Source organism: Martes martes (assembly GCF_963455335.1).
Source record: "Martes martes genome assembly, chromosome: 2".
NCBI lineage: Eukaryota > Metazoa > Chordata > Mammalia > Carnivora > Mustelidae > Martes > Martes martes.
The window spans coordinates 183,849,229-183,864,312 of record NC_137889.1 but is presented as its reverse complement, the minus strand read 5'-3'; positions in this window follow the sequence as shown (position 1 = coordinate 183,864,312).

The following is a 15,084-nucleotide window of genomic DNA, read 5'->3' as shown; positions in this document are numbered from 1 at the left end:
CTTCTGGGAATAACACACACTGACCCAGGATCTGGAAGAATAATGTCCCCCTGCATGCTCCCCTGAAACCTAATGCGTGGTACCCTGAGCATTTCCCAGCATCCAGCACTGGATGCTGACATCACTTTCTGGAAGAAAGGGAGGGAGGAAGGAAGGAAAGAAAAGAAGGAAAAGAAAGAGAGGAAATGTGGAGACAAGGTAGGAATGTGTGCACATAAGAAATACCTGCAGAGAGAGAACATTCCTTATGTTCCAAAGCACTTTCATGGACGCTGGCTAACGGAGAAAAGTAACTGTGGGCAAAGCAGGTGCAGAGCACAGTGATGTACCCATGTCAGGGCCTGAGAGAGATGGTAAACCAGGTCTCAGGCCCACGTCAGACGTCTTCCTGGCACACCAGAGACATGTTTCGAGAACAATCCATCCGGGACAAGAAGAGCTGATGAGTTGGGCAGAGAGTGTGCCCTGGGACTGAGGAGCACAGTGTGTGACAGAAGCATCACTTCCTGTTCTCCTCAGGCCCAAGAGTCAAGAGTCCTTGACTGGCACACTCTAGGACAAAATGAGATTCTGTGTCCTTTTAATTAACTAACTAGTTTGTTTAAACCAGTGCCAAGTTTTTATTTATTCATGTCTTGCCTTTGAAGTACTCCTCCATGATGTCCTGGGCTGAGAGTCTGCTGCGTCGTTCACGACCGCACAACAGCACCCCCCATCTTCGGTTTCCCCGAAAGGCTCCCAGAAGCCTCCCCATTCCCCCAGCGGGGCCTCACCATCAGCCTCCATTAGGTGCATCTTGTGTTCGGCCCAAAGGGCCTCCCCCAACCTGACATGCACGGGCTCGTCGCCACAGGACGCAGCACACAGGATGGGTGGCCTTGGAGCCTGTCTCAGGCCTTGGTGGCCCGGGCATCCCCGTGCCAGGCCCTCGCGGACCCCGGGATCTTCAGCTCTCCTGGTGCAGCAGTCCTATCCTCCACGACACGGCCAGCTGCCGGGCCCTCCTTGCCCCGGCGTTGGGGGCCGGTGGGGGGGTGTGGGGGGTGGGCAGGGGTGGAGGCCAATCTCGAAGGCTCAGCAGCACCGGAAGGAGTCCATGGCCTTTTCAATGCGGATTTGTTCCCCGTACTAACCTTCCTGAGCTGACTTTTTCAACTGTAATAGGAGGTTGGCAATACCCGACCTCGGAAAAAGCATTTTGTAAATAGGAATAATAATTACTGTCATTGCAAAATAGTAACGAGATTGGGACCAGGATCATTGTGATGCCTGAGAGAAGTCGTAATGAAAGCCCAGATCTCTACGTTTTACGATCAGGAGTCCCTTCTGGACACACAGGGCCACACACCAGAGTGGTAACACCCACCCCAGACCGAGAACAATCGTCCAATCCCTCTGCCTTCCCTGGTGTCCCAGTTCTGCTGTTGCGGGCGTACCGGCTGCCTAGACTGATCATTGCGCCCGGCCCCTTCCTCTGTGGCCACCTGTCTCTAGCAAGACTGTAGAGGCTAAAAACACTGAAATACTCCTTTTTCCATCCTCACTGGAGACTGTGGTGGTCGTGTGATGTGGTCCTGCCGCAGAGGCTTAGGATGAAGGCCTGGCTGGGGGTGAGGAGGTGGGAGGCTTCTGCGAGGGGGTTCACGTTTCCCGGTAAAGAGGACAGGGACAGCAGGCTCTGCTTCTCCCAACTTGCCTTGAGCCAGTTTCATTTGTTAATCGTAGAAATAGAGATAAGCAAAAAAGAGAAATAATAAACCCAACAAAATCCATAAAAATTACCCATGATCCCACTACCCAGAGGTAAGCAGTGTAATACATTGGAGGGTGGCGTGCTTTTGAGGTTTTATATCAAAAGTTCCCAGGACCCCCTCCTTGGGTGTGATTAAGTGGCTAGAACAGTTCCCAGAATTCAGGAAAACATTTTACTCACTGGATGACCAGTCTATTCTAGAGGATTTGGTTCGTGGAAGATATGCTGGGCTTCCATGCCCATTGTGGGCACGCCACACTTCCCAGCACCTCCCGGAAGCTCTGTGAATCCTGTACTTTGGGGCTTTTCCGGAGGCTTCCTTATGTAGGCACAACTGAAGAAATCTTCAACTTTCAGGAAAGCTTTAGTCCACAGTGGCCTCGCCTTGGTGATCCTTCAGGGGATGGGGAAGAAAGTGCTGGAGGCGCGTTTCTGGCACACGGCGGACTGAAGAAATGCGTGTTTCTGTCTGCTCTCTTCTTGTAATGGGGTGACTGCATCCCTATTCCTTTGGGGGAACTCCTCCCACTTCGTGTGGTCCTGGTAGAGCAGTTAGAGCCCCCCACGCTCCCCACCCAGGACCCCAGCTGGCCCATCACAGTGCCATCTCCCTGCACACACAGGGACTGAAACAAGGTAAGGGCTCTCGACCTCATGTGGGCAAAGTCCTGCACCAGAGTTTCCCCAGTTGGAACTGGCGGGGTAATCCTCTACTGCGCGCTTGCATGGGGAGTTAGGAGGAAGATGCCTGGCGTTGCGGGCAGCCTTCTACCCAACCACACAGAGAAGGGCACTCTGCCATGGAAGAGAAGGAAGCCAGGCAGAGATGGGGGTTTCAAGGAGAAGAAGAGGGAGAGAGGTCAGGTCCTGAGGCCCCGGTTCCCACTCTTCCCTTGGGCTACCCCAGCCTTCCAGGCTCTGTGAACGAAGGAATTCTCTTCTTACTGCGTATCTGTTATTGGCAGCACAAGGAGCCCTGACTAATGTCAGAGTAAAGAAAAGAAGAGACGAATGCACAGAAGGAAGACTATCAGCTACTAGAGTAATTAAGGATCCAGGACCGGGGTGCCCGGGTGGCTCAGTCAGTAAGCGTCTGCATTTGGTTTGGGTTGTGATCCCAGAGTCCTGGGATCCAGCCCCAGCTCAGGCTCCCTGCTCAGCAGTGAGCCTGCTTCTCCCTCTTCTCCCACTCCTCCTGCTTGTGTTCCCTCTGTCACTGTCTCTGTCACGTAAATCATTAAAATCTTAAAGAAAAAAAAAACTAATAAGAATTTAAAAAAAAATCCAGGAGAAGCAGGGAATCCAAGCCAAAAGCCCCCCAAAAACAACAACAACAAAAAACCAGGAATTTACAGGCCAACAAACCTTGAAAAAAATTGGACAGAGTACCAGATTTTTCTCAATTGATGGTGACTCGAGAAAAAAATTAGTTTTGCACATTAAAGGACAAGATGACAAGTAGGTAATTTATGGACATCAAGGACATACTTTTTTGAACGGACAAAATGTCGTGGGTGACATTTTGCTCTTCTCTCTTAACCCTCGCCATTTCCACGTAGAATTTTGCTCCCCAGAGTCCACTGTCCACTAAAAGGACATTTTAAAACGCTTTCAAGTATACCCTTGCCCAAATTCAATGCCAAAGTATGTAGCCATGACAATGCTGATAAGAAAAAGAATTTGAACCTTCACATTCTTTTCCCATGATGGAAGTACTGAGAGGTAGTGAAGTGGACGTAAGTCAGGCAAAGGTCTGGGACATCAGCCACTGCTTCTGTTGGCAGGAAAGAATGAGATTTGGGGGTTTGATGAAGCCCGGGGCTCTGCTGCTGTGCTCTACATAAACAATTACAGGCATGAAGAAGTAGAAGCTTCTAGAGATCTCCCTTCTCCTTCACCGTCATTTGTATGCTTAAAAGTATTTAAGTGATGTCACACTGGGGATATGTTCCTGTAAATAAGATTTTGATGTGGCTTCCTGTAAGAGTTTACCACCTTAACTTAGAAAAACATAAGAAACATTAGATTTGAATCTCCATTTATGCAACTCATCCAACTCCTTACATATAATGGTAAACTGACTCATAGTTCATATGACTCATCCTTGGAGTTCCAGATTAGCAATGCAGAAGGATTTTCTTTTTCTTCTTCTTTTTTCAACAGACAGAGAGAGAAAGAATATGAACGGGGTGGGGGGCGGGGAGAGAATCCCAGGCAGACTCCCTGCTGAGCAGGGAGCCCAACCTGGGGCTCAATCTCACAACCCCGAGATCATGACCGGAGCTGAAATCAAGAGTCAGTCACTTAACCGAATGAACCACGCAGCTGCCCCGAGAAGGATTTTCTTATTCTTTCCTCCAGAAGGAAGCTCCCTCTCTCCATTCCTTTCTTTGAAAGTATTTTATATGGGAATTTGGCATTGTCTGGGAGTGAAGAAAGCAAGTTTCTGGGGATAGAGACCCTAAGGGTGAGAATCCTCTGGGCCACAGCTGTGAACTATAATCCAGAAGCCTAGAATCTTTTTAGGATATAGAGTGTATGTTCAAGTATGAGAAAGAGAGTGCACGTGTATATTTATGTGGCTAGAGGCAAGTGCAGAGAATTCTGTGTGTCCCCTCAGCCCTTCTCTGCTTCTTCCTATAGTTTTGTCTGAGGGGATGGCTGCCCGGCTAAAGACTAGCTTTTCTCACCTCTCTTCCAGTGAGGTGATTTAGCCTCCAAGATGCCTCCAGTGATCTCTACCTCCTGCTGTTCACACCTTCACATAGTCCCTTCCCACACTGTACCAGGATCGGTCTGTGTGACCAGTAAGGAAACCAATGATGATGGGTCCGTTCTGAAATGAGGTTAAAAGACACTGCAGCTTCTCTGTCTCTGTGTCTGTCTCTCTTTGGGATCATCCTCCCTCTGCGGGAAGCCAGCTGCCATGGCGAGCAGCCCTAGGGAGACTCCCACATGGCAAGCAACCAAGGCCTCCCGACAACAGCCAGTAAGGACAGAGGTCTGCCTCCAACCATGTGAGTGAGCTTGGAAGTGCATCCGCCAGCCCCTGTCAAGCCTTCAGATAACAGCAGCCCTTGACGTGTAACCTACCCAGCTAAGTTGCCCCTTATAAATGTTTGCTGTTCGAATCTCCTAAGCTTTGGGATAACTGGTCTTGCCGCAATAGAGAACTAAAGCACTAGGTGTGGCTGAGGAAGTGACGTGCGCTACTTGTGGGTCACGCCTCTGAAAAGAATAATGTGCTCTCTTGTTTCTCATCCCACTTCCCCTGAACTGGAATAGGACTACGATGATGAGCTGTCTCGATCATGTAAATGACAGCAGTACCTTAGGGATTGGAGGGCAACAGAACGGAAGGAGCCTGGGTCTCTGTATTCTTCAAAAATATCAGGTTTAGCTGCATGAACAACCGACCTCCAACCAGTGGCTTAAAAGCATGCTTTATGAATAAATGAAACAAGATGGGATCAGGAGGGAGACAAACCATAAGAGACTCTTAATCTCACAAAACAAACTGAGGGGTGCCAGGGGGAGGGGGGTAGGGAGAGGGTGGTGGGGTTATGGACATTGGGGAGGGTATGTGCTATGGTGAGTGCTGTGAAGTGTGTAAACCTGGTGATTCACAGGCCTGTACCCCCGGGGTTAATAATACATTATATGTTAACAAAAAAAATATTTTTTTTTCAAAAAGCACACTTTATTTCTCTATTTCTCCCACAAATCTGCTACAGCTCTGAGAATCTTTACAGGATGGCTGTCCTTCATAGTAATAGTGCTTCCTTGCAAATATCAGTGAAAGGGAAAACGTTGGCGACTAAATGCTTCTGTGGCACACTCCACACTCACATTTCACCAGCTAAAGCAAACTGCATGGCCCTCTCTAACCCCAACAGGGCAGAGAAGTACAATCCTCCATTATTTTCAGAGAAAGAAGACTGGAGACGTTTTTTTCAACAGAGCTAATATCTACCAAAGCACTGAACACCATCAAGTCATCACACCAGTCCTGGACCCCTTTCCGGGAAGGAGCCCAACAGAGAAATAACCTTTTATTTTGAGAAAGTCATAGTGTTCAGGGATCTCATTATAGAGCCTAGCCTGCTTTCTTTTTTGTTTTTAAATTTTTTTTTAAGATTTTATTTATTTATTTGACAGAGATCACAAGTAGGCAGAGAGGCAGGCAGAGAGAGTGGGAGGGAAGCAGGCTCCCTGCTGAGCAAAGAGCCCGATGCAGGGCTCGATCCCAGGACCCTGAGATCATGACCTGAGCCAAAGGCAGAGGCTTAACCCACTGAGCCACCCAGGCACCCCTGTTTCCTAAACAATAAAAGCACACAGCTTTAAAGAATGGATCTAGGACCTGCCTATCTATTAACTGGTTTTAAAGTTATTGACAAAGAAACTGAAGGCACACAAATGGATAATCCTATTTGCTCTTCCAGATCCACTCTCTATCCTTTTCTACCCTGTTCTATGGCCAAGGAGGGTGACACTTACAGATTGCCTCAACGAAGCTCCCTTCTTTCTGACTGCTGGTTGAGTTTACCCAATGATGCTCACTAGCAGGAAGATCAGAGGATAAGAGTAGGGTAATGTCAGTATATTTTCGCCCTCTGTCTATCCAGAGTCCTGGTTTGACAGCCACTATGTTCTTCTAGTCAAGGCCATAGCTTCTGGCAGGAGGCCCTCCCAAAGCCATTGATCTCTTCGGTTTCCAATAACATCTCCCTTCCCTTGACCCATTCCAAGCCAAGAAGTAGTCATTGGCATTCGCCTTAATGTCTCACTCCCCGTTGGGTTTCCCGTAATACTCTCACATCTTTGTAGAGCCCTTTCATGAATCATCTGCAGTACACTCTGCCATCTATTTCCTGCCAGTAGCCTGACCAATACAGAGCTTCTCCCTCAAATTATAGCTATAAATCAAAACAACCAATGACATAAAAAATGGGCAGATATGAAAGCCTCAAAATGATGATGACGACCTTTTGGATCAACAGCATAATCGTCAAAGTGAACAGGCATTAGCATCCAGATCTCACAGAGGCTGGGAAAGATACTGCCATTTATTGGCATCATCACCATCAGGTGAGAAGCCAAGTGGCATCTCAAATATTTGTGATGCCAGGTCATTCTAGCAAAAAGCTCTCTGGCATACTTATTCCAAATTTAAAGCTTATCCCCAAATATCTCCATTATTCATTTCAAATATCACTGGCTTACCAGCTTAATTCCTTAGCTGGAGTTCCATGGAGTTCAGCCAGGAAGCTCTGAATTAGGATGGAATTTGCCAGTTTTCTGTTTGAACAAGATTCAGGGAGTCTCCAAAAATCCCACAGGCCACAAAGAACACTGTTTGCAGCCCAAGTCATTCCATGGTGAGAGAAGAAAGAGAAAGAGAGAAGGGAGGGAGGGAGAGATGAAAAGAAAGAGGGAGAGGAAAAAGGAAGGAGGGAGGGTAGGAAAGAAAGAAAAAAGAAAGAAAAGAAAGAGGGGCGCCTGGGTGGCTCAGCCCTTAAGCGTCTGCCTTTGGCTTAGGTCATGATCCCAGTGTCCTGGAATTGAGTCCGCATGGAGCTCTCTGCTCAGCGGGGAGCCTGCTTCCCCCTCTGCCTCTGCAGCTCTCCCTGCTTGTGTGCATGCTCTCTCTCTGACAAATAAATTAAATCTTTAAAAAGAAAAGAAAGAGAAAGGAAAGAAAGAGGAAGGGAGGAAGGAACCTGCCTATCAAGTTCATCGTCATCAAATAAGGAGCTGTCTCTTCTACATTAGAAAACCAAACGAAACCCAAAAAACCAGAAACAAAGAACCCTTTCATTTTGCAGTGCTCTCCAAAGGGCACAAAGTAGGGACCTAAAAGAAAATATGGTTTTGCTTCCAAACATATCTGCTTCCAATGGGGTACCTGCAGTGGCCAAAGAAGGGGTCAACATGGAAGGTAATTTTTTTTTGTTTTTCTTTTTTTTTTTTTTTTTAAGAGAGAGAGTACAAGTCGGGATGGGGAGGGGCAGAGGGCGAGGGAGAAAGAGAATCCCAAGCAGGCTCCGTACCCAGCATGGAGACCGATATAGGGCTCCTCTCTAGACCCTGAGATCATGACCTGAGCTGGTATCAAAGGTCAGATGCTTAACCGACTGAACCATCCAGGCGCCCCATGGAAGATGATTTTTATCCAGAAATATATCTACAATAGAAACTCCTCCATGATCAAACAGCACAGCTGAGAAGAAAATGAAAAATTTCAGATTCTTCACTCATTTATTAAATTATTATTTAATTAATTTATTAAATTGTTCTAACCCCAAACAAACAATGCCAACAAAATCACGTGTATTTGTTTAAATGCTTCTGGCAATAAGTGACCGAATATCCAGCTGAAAGTAGCTTATCAGGCTTTCTTTTGTCTCATATAAAAAATGTAGGTGATTCCAGGCTTGCCTAATTCAGTCACCTAACTAGGCCAGAGCTCTAGGTTATCCTCTCTGGGATCTCTTCTCCATCTCCTCCTGGTTGCAAGACACCACTTCAGTTCCAAGCATCACATCCCACATAATATCCTCCAAATGCAAGAAGGAATAACCCTGGTTTTCTCTTTAGATGACTCTCATTTTACCTTATCAGCGAGGAAAGCCTTTTCCCAGAAGGCCCCAGCAGTCTTTCCCCTCCCCCTCATTATCTAGAATTGGGCCTCATGCTCCAACCACCCCATGCCTACAACTGGTGAAACTAGCACTTAGAACAGAATAACACATGGCAGGAGCTCATTAAATATTGGTTGAATGAATGAAAGGTGAATTGGATTACCTTGGTTGCCTTAGACTAATTATAGGCCACCTCCTGGAACCCATGTTCCTAGCACACATTGTTGCTTGATGGATCAGGAAAACAGGCATTTCTTATCAAGGAAGATGGAATGAGTGGCTTTGGGGCAGTCAGTCAATAGCAAAGGCCACATTCGGCTATTTCTTCTTCTTTTTTTAAAATTTAATTTTATTTATTTATTTGAGAGAGAGACAGAGTGAGAGAGCATGAGAGGGGAGGTCAGAGGGAGAAGCAGACTTCCCATAGAGCTGGGAGCCTGATGTGGGACTCGATCCCACGACTCCGGGATCATGACCTGAGCTGAAGGCAGTCGCCCAACCAACTGAGCCACCCAGGTGCCCCTAGGCTATTTCTTCTTAAAGCAAGAATGAGAGCAACCCAGGAAAGGGCTTATTATTTTCTAATAGTTACTTTGGGGGAAAAAATGTTTTTGGGTTTAAACAAATCGTTCACGCAGGGAGGTATCTCATTAGCAGACAGTTACCACAGTCTAAAAAGAAATTAATCTCCCCCCACCCCCAGCTTAGGCATCATTTCCTTCTGGATATTCTCTTTGCCCAAACGCAGGCTGGGTTAGGTGTATTTCCTGTATATTACCAAGCACTGTCTACCTCCCCATAGAACAGCACTTACCACCCCGGATTGTATTTCCTGTTTCTTCTTCGCCCCTGCAGTAGCGGCTGTTAGGGTTCACCAAACTCGGTTTCCTTTTCTTTCCTTTTCCACCCAGCTACATTTCCCAACCTCCTTTGCAGCTGGGGGCGGCCACTGCCCCAGTCTGGTGGATGCGATGTGGGTAAGGTGGTGCGCGCCCCTTGCAGGCTTGGCCACAAAAACTCGCCGTGTGGTCCCCGGGCTCTCTCCTTCCCCTCTGCGGGCTGAACGCAGAGGGCTCTGCGGACTCGGAGGAATGTGGAAGGAGCCCGACCCGGATGGGCGGCCTGGAGCAGAATTCCTCTCCTCTTACCAACCTGAATTGGGCTGAGATGAGATGCTGAGCACTATGAGTTTTTACTGCGCTAAGCTACCGACAACAGGTGCCCGAGTGTGTGCGGGCGTGGGCGTGCACTTTTGTTACAGGTTACCCGCCCCCCCCACCACACACACCCCCCTGACTAATAAAGTTCCCCACTAGAACGAAAATCTCTTGAAACTAGAAGTCTCTTCCGTCTTGTTTTTTATTTGCTTGTTTGGCTTCAGAGATGGGTGAAGCGGGCTGGGGTCCCCGGGGAGGGGTGGGGGGCAGAAAGTCAGGTGGTTGAAGAGGGGCCGTTGGCCCAAGGGTCTCCAGTGGCCTTGGGAGCCGAAGGCCGGCCTGAGAAGAAAGCTTTGCTAGGGTTTCAGCTAGCACGGGCGGAGGGGCAGGGGTGTTTGTCTCCCACTTTTTTTTTTTTTTAAGATTTATTTATTTATTTATTTGACAGACAGAGATTACAAGTAGGCAGAGAGGCAGACAGAGAGAGAGAGAGGAGGAAGCAGGCTCCCTGCTGAGCAGAGAGCCCGATGCGATGCGGGGCTCTATCCCAGGACTCTGGGATCATGACCTGAGCCAAAGGCAGAGGCTTTAACCCACTGAGCCACCCAGGCGCCCCTCCCACTTTTTTTTTTCATGGATTTTATATGCACTTTCCACAGGTATTCCTTGTCCTAGAGTAGTGCCTGTCACGTAATTGGCACTCAGTGTATTTTTTAATGAAATAAATGTAATCAAGTCACTACTATGTGCCAGAATTGGCTTAACTTTGTAATGCTGTCTTGGTAATTTTTTGTAGCTCCTCACAGCTCAACATTGAAACTAAAAGTAAATCCCTTTAAAAGGGGAATGGGGTTACCTGAGGTAATTGTCCTCCTTGGCAACAAGAAAGGGAGAGAAAAAGCTTCATTACCGGAAAGAACCTTTCCATCCCCAGCCCCAGGGAAAAAGTGAATGCTGGAACCTTTTTCCTGATTTTTAGGTGCTTAAAGGGACACTCAAAACGTTTACAGATCTAAAGGACGGTGTCAACAAGGTGCCCTACTATAAAGTCAAGTTAGATAGGCATATTCTTTTTTTTTAATTTTTTATTTTTTTATAAACATATAATGTATTTTTATCCCCAGGGGTACAGGTCTGTGAATTGCCAGGTTTACACACTTCACAGCACTCACCATAGCACATACCCTCCCTTAGATGGGCATATTCTTGTTCTTATCCCCAGCACATATTATGTGCGAGCATTGCTGAACCTCTAAACAGTGGGAGTAGGGTTTGTTTTTTTTTTTTAAGATTTTATTTGTTTTTGTCAGAGAGAGACCCCAAGCAAGGGGAGCAGCAGGCAGGAGAAGCAGGCTCCCCGCTGAGCAAGGAGCCCATAGGGGGCTTAACGGACTGGTCCACCCAGACTTCCCTCTTGGTGGTTTTTGAAACACCAATGATATCACCTGGAGTGTCTCTTTAAAAGTGTAAATTCTGGGGCGACTGGGTGGCTCAGTCCATTAAGCAGCTGCCTTCGGCTCAGGTCATGATCCCAGGTCCTGGGATGGAGCCCCAGCATTGGACTCCCCGCTCAGCAGAGAGCCTACTTCTCCCCCTCCCTCTGCCTGCTGCTCTGCCTACTTGTGCTCTATCAAATAAATAAATAAAATATTTTAAAAAAATAAAAGTGTAAATTCTGCGGGGTGTCCGAGTGGCTCCGTCCTTAGGCAGCTGCCTTCAGCTCTGCTCAGGTCATGATCCTGGGCTCCTGGGAAGAGCCCAGGGCATTGGGCTCCCTGCTCAGCGGGAAGCCTGCTTCTCCCACTCCCACTCCCCCTGCTTGTGTTCCCTCTCTTGCTGTCTCTCTGTGTCAATTAAATAAATAAAATCTTTTTTTAAAAAAAGCATAAATTCTGTGTTTTTAACCAGCTCTCCTGCTCAGTGAAGTATGAGAAACATTGCTACCACCTACCCTGCTTTTTCTTTTTTGTATTATTGTTTTTCACTATGTTAATTGGAAAAAAAATTTAGCATCTCCCATTCCATCAAATCCCTTTAGCCAATGTCCACTCTAGGAAAAAGACCCCCAAATAACTGAGGGTTTCCTTCCTGCGGCACTGGATAGAGTGGGACAGTTACAAGTGCCCTCTCTGGCCTCTGTTTTTATTCTTTTTCTTTCATCCCTCAGCTGCAAAGCGTTGCTGATTCCCTATCTTACAGATCCTTGCAAATGTTCATGCTGCCAGGAGTTTGGCTCAGGTTAAGGGAGTTTGCTGACGGCTCTTTTAATCTCAAAACTGACCATGGGGGGGCGCCTGGGTGACTCAGTGGGTTAAGCCTCTGCTTTCGTCTCAGGTCATGGTCCCGGGGTCCTGGGATAGAGCCTCACCTCGGGCTCTCTGCTCAGCGGGAAGCCTGCTTCCCTCTCTCTCTCTCTGCCTGCTTGTGATCTCCGTCAAACAAATAAATAAAATAAAATCTTAAAAAAAAAAAAAACTGACCATGGGAGTTCTCACTGTTAGTGAGTGAAAAATGATACAACCACTCTGGAAAAACCCTTCTGGCAGGACAGTGGATAAGCATTTATATTATGAAAAACTACACAGCAATATCAGAAGAACAAACTATAGATACACATAACAACATGCATAGACCCCCAAGACCTTATCCTCTGCAAAAGAAGCCATACACAAACCAACCCACGCTGTGTAATTCCATTCATATGAAGTTCAAGAACAGGTAAAACTAATCCATAGTGATAGAAATAAGGACAGGATTACTTCTGGGTGAGAGGAGGGGGCTATGACCGGGAAGAGTTGTAAGAGGATTTTCTGGGAAGAAGGAAACATTCTTCATATTGATTTGGCCCGTGGTTTCACAGATTTATATATGTGTAAAAAATCACTCAGCTAGATTGAGACGTGTGCTTAATTCTAGAAAGCTAGTTGGTTTCCACGGCTCTCAAGAAGCAGATCCACACGTCTACTCTTTCCATTTCCCTATCCCTCCACAATTCCTTGTTTCTTATTTACCAGAAGTTTCCTGAAGTTGTCCATCTCTGCTTAGTGTCCCTTCAAGAGTTTCCTCCCGGGGCGCCTGGGTGGCTCAGTGGGTTAAAGCCTCTGCCTTCGGCTCAGGTCATGATCCCAGGGCCCTGGGATCGAGCCCCGCATCGGGCTTTCTGCTCCGCAGGGAGCCTGCTTCCCCCTCTCTCTGCCTGCCTCTCTGCCTACTTGTGATCTCTGTCTGTCAAATAAATAAAATATTAAAAAAAAAAAAGAGTTTCCTCCCATCGCTGTTGCTCTGAGTGGCACCAAGGCTGATCCTGTGTGTTTACTGCCGTCACCCACCTCGAGAGAGGGTTACCAGCCAGAAGTGCACAGGTTTGGCCTTCAAAGCCTAAAAAGTAGCTGTTGCTGATCCTTTTTTTCTCTAGTTCTTTTAAATTTTCTATTTTTTTAATTTCTTCACCAATTTCTTTTTCACAAATTGCCTCCAGCTTCTGGGGATGAATGAAAAAAAATGTTACTACTTCGGTCGGTTGGTGGATTTCATTAGGGCCCCCGTGATTTGAGACCCGAGCCCAGATAGTTTAGCCAAACAGTGCATGTGGCCCCAAAGCAACTTGGTGATCTGCTGGGCAGCAGAGGATTCAGGACCCCAGAGGCTGGGGCTCTGGGAGGCCGAGATTAAAGACGGTTCAATAAAGCCAAGAGTTATAGCTCGATTAAAAAATAAAAAGAGGGGTCAGCAGCCCGGTGTAAAAGTCTTCACATTCCCCACTCCTTGCATCTTATTTTTTTGTTCAGAACTTCACAAACTATAACATCCAGATTTTTCAGGGCAGAAGTGCCAACCCGTTTGGACAGAATCCAACTTTGGTTCCATATGGGAACAAATGATGCTCTCTGTCCGCCGTTGAATCCCAGCAACCCAACCCACAGTGAGAGAAGAGCCGGAAAGCATAAAATCGGCCCTCTCGGAAGTACCGAACATTCCGAGTCGCCCCCAGAAAGGAAAATAGCAGGGAATTAGAGGGGAGGTTAAGGGGCCGTATTGACTTGGAAGAGAGGCTTGTCCTTGAGGGCCACGCAGCTTTCCTTGCCCATTACAGTTACGGGAAAGGAGATTGAGGGGGAGAGTGGTCGCATCTTTTTTTTTTTTTTTTAAGATTTTTATTTTATTTATTTGACAGAGAGAGAGAGAGATCACAAGTAGGCAGAGAGGCAGGCAGAGAGAGAGGGGGAAGCAGGCTGCCTGCTGAGCAGAGAGCCCGATGCAGGGCTCGATCCCAGGACCCTGAGACCATGACCTGAGCTGAAGGCAGAGGCTTAACCCTCTGAGCCACCCAGGCGCCCCTACTTTGTGCCTTTTTATGGCTGAATAATATTCCATTGTGTGGATGGAACACATTTTGATTTTCCATTCATGTTAATGGACATTTTTGTTATTTCTACTTTTTGGCTCTCACAAATAATGTGGCTATGAGCATTCACATACAAGTTTTTTCTGCAAATGTGCAGTTTCTTTTTTCCTGGGGCTATACCTGGGAATGGCATTGCTGGGACATGTAGGAATGCTGCATTAAACTTTTTTGAGGAACCACCATTGTGGCTACAATGTTTTACACCAGCAGTGAATGAGAATTCCAATTTTTCCATATCCTTGCTAAAACGTGTTTTTTCCATTTTTTTAAATAAACATAACGTGAATGCAGTGATATTCACTGTGGTTTTGGTTTGCATTTTCCTAATGATTAATGATGTTGAGCATCTTTTCATGTACTTATTGACCATGTGTATACCCTCTTTTGAGAAATGTCTTTTTAAATCTTTTGCATATTTTTTAAATAAAATTGAGAGTGTGAGAGAGCACAAGCATGGGAAAGGGGCAGAGAGGGAGAAGCAAACTCCCCACTGAGCAGAGAGCCCCATTGCAGGACTCGATCCTAGGACCCCGAGATCATGACCTGAGCCAAAGACAGCCACTTAACCCACTGAGCCACCCAGGTGTCCCTCTTTTGCATATTTTTACATGGGATTATTTTTCTTTCTATTGTTGAATGGTAAGAAATCTATATATTGTGGATATGACACCCTAACACATGTATGGTTTGTGGGTTTTTTTCTCCCATTCTATGGGTTGTCTTTTCACTTTCTTGTTGCATAAAATTCTTCATTTTGATGAAGTCCAATTCACCTAACTTCTTTCTTTGATGGCTTGTGTATTTTGTGTCATATTTAGGTCATACTACTTTGATTACAAGTAAAATGGTCACTTTCTTTCTCTCTAGCTGCGGTAGGCAGCACCTAAGATGGCTCCAGTGACCCCTGTCACCCGATACTCATTCCGTTGCCAAATCCCCTTCCCTTGACCATGGGCAGGACCCTATGGCAAAAGCGATGGCATGTCACTTCCAAGATTAGGTGACAAAAAGACCATGACTTCTGTCTTGCTCTCTTTTGCACACTCTTATTCACTCTGAGGGAGGCTGCTGCTGTGTCGTGAGCTGCCTTCTGGAGAGGCCCATGCGCCAAAGAACTGAGGGAAG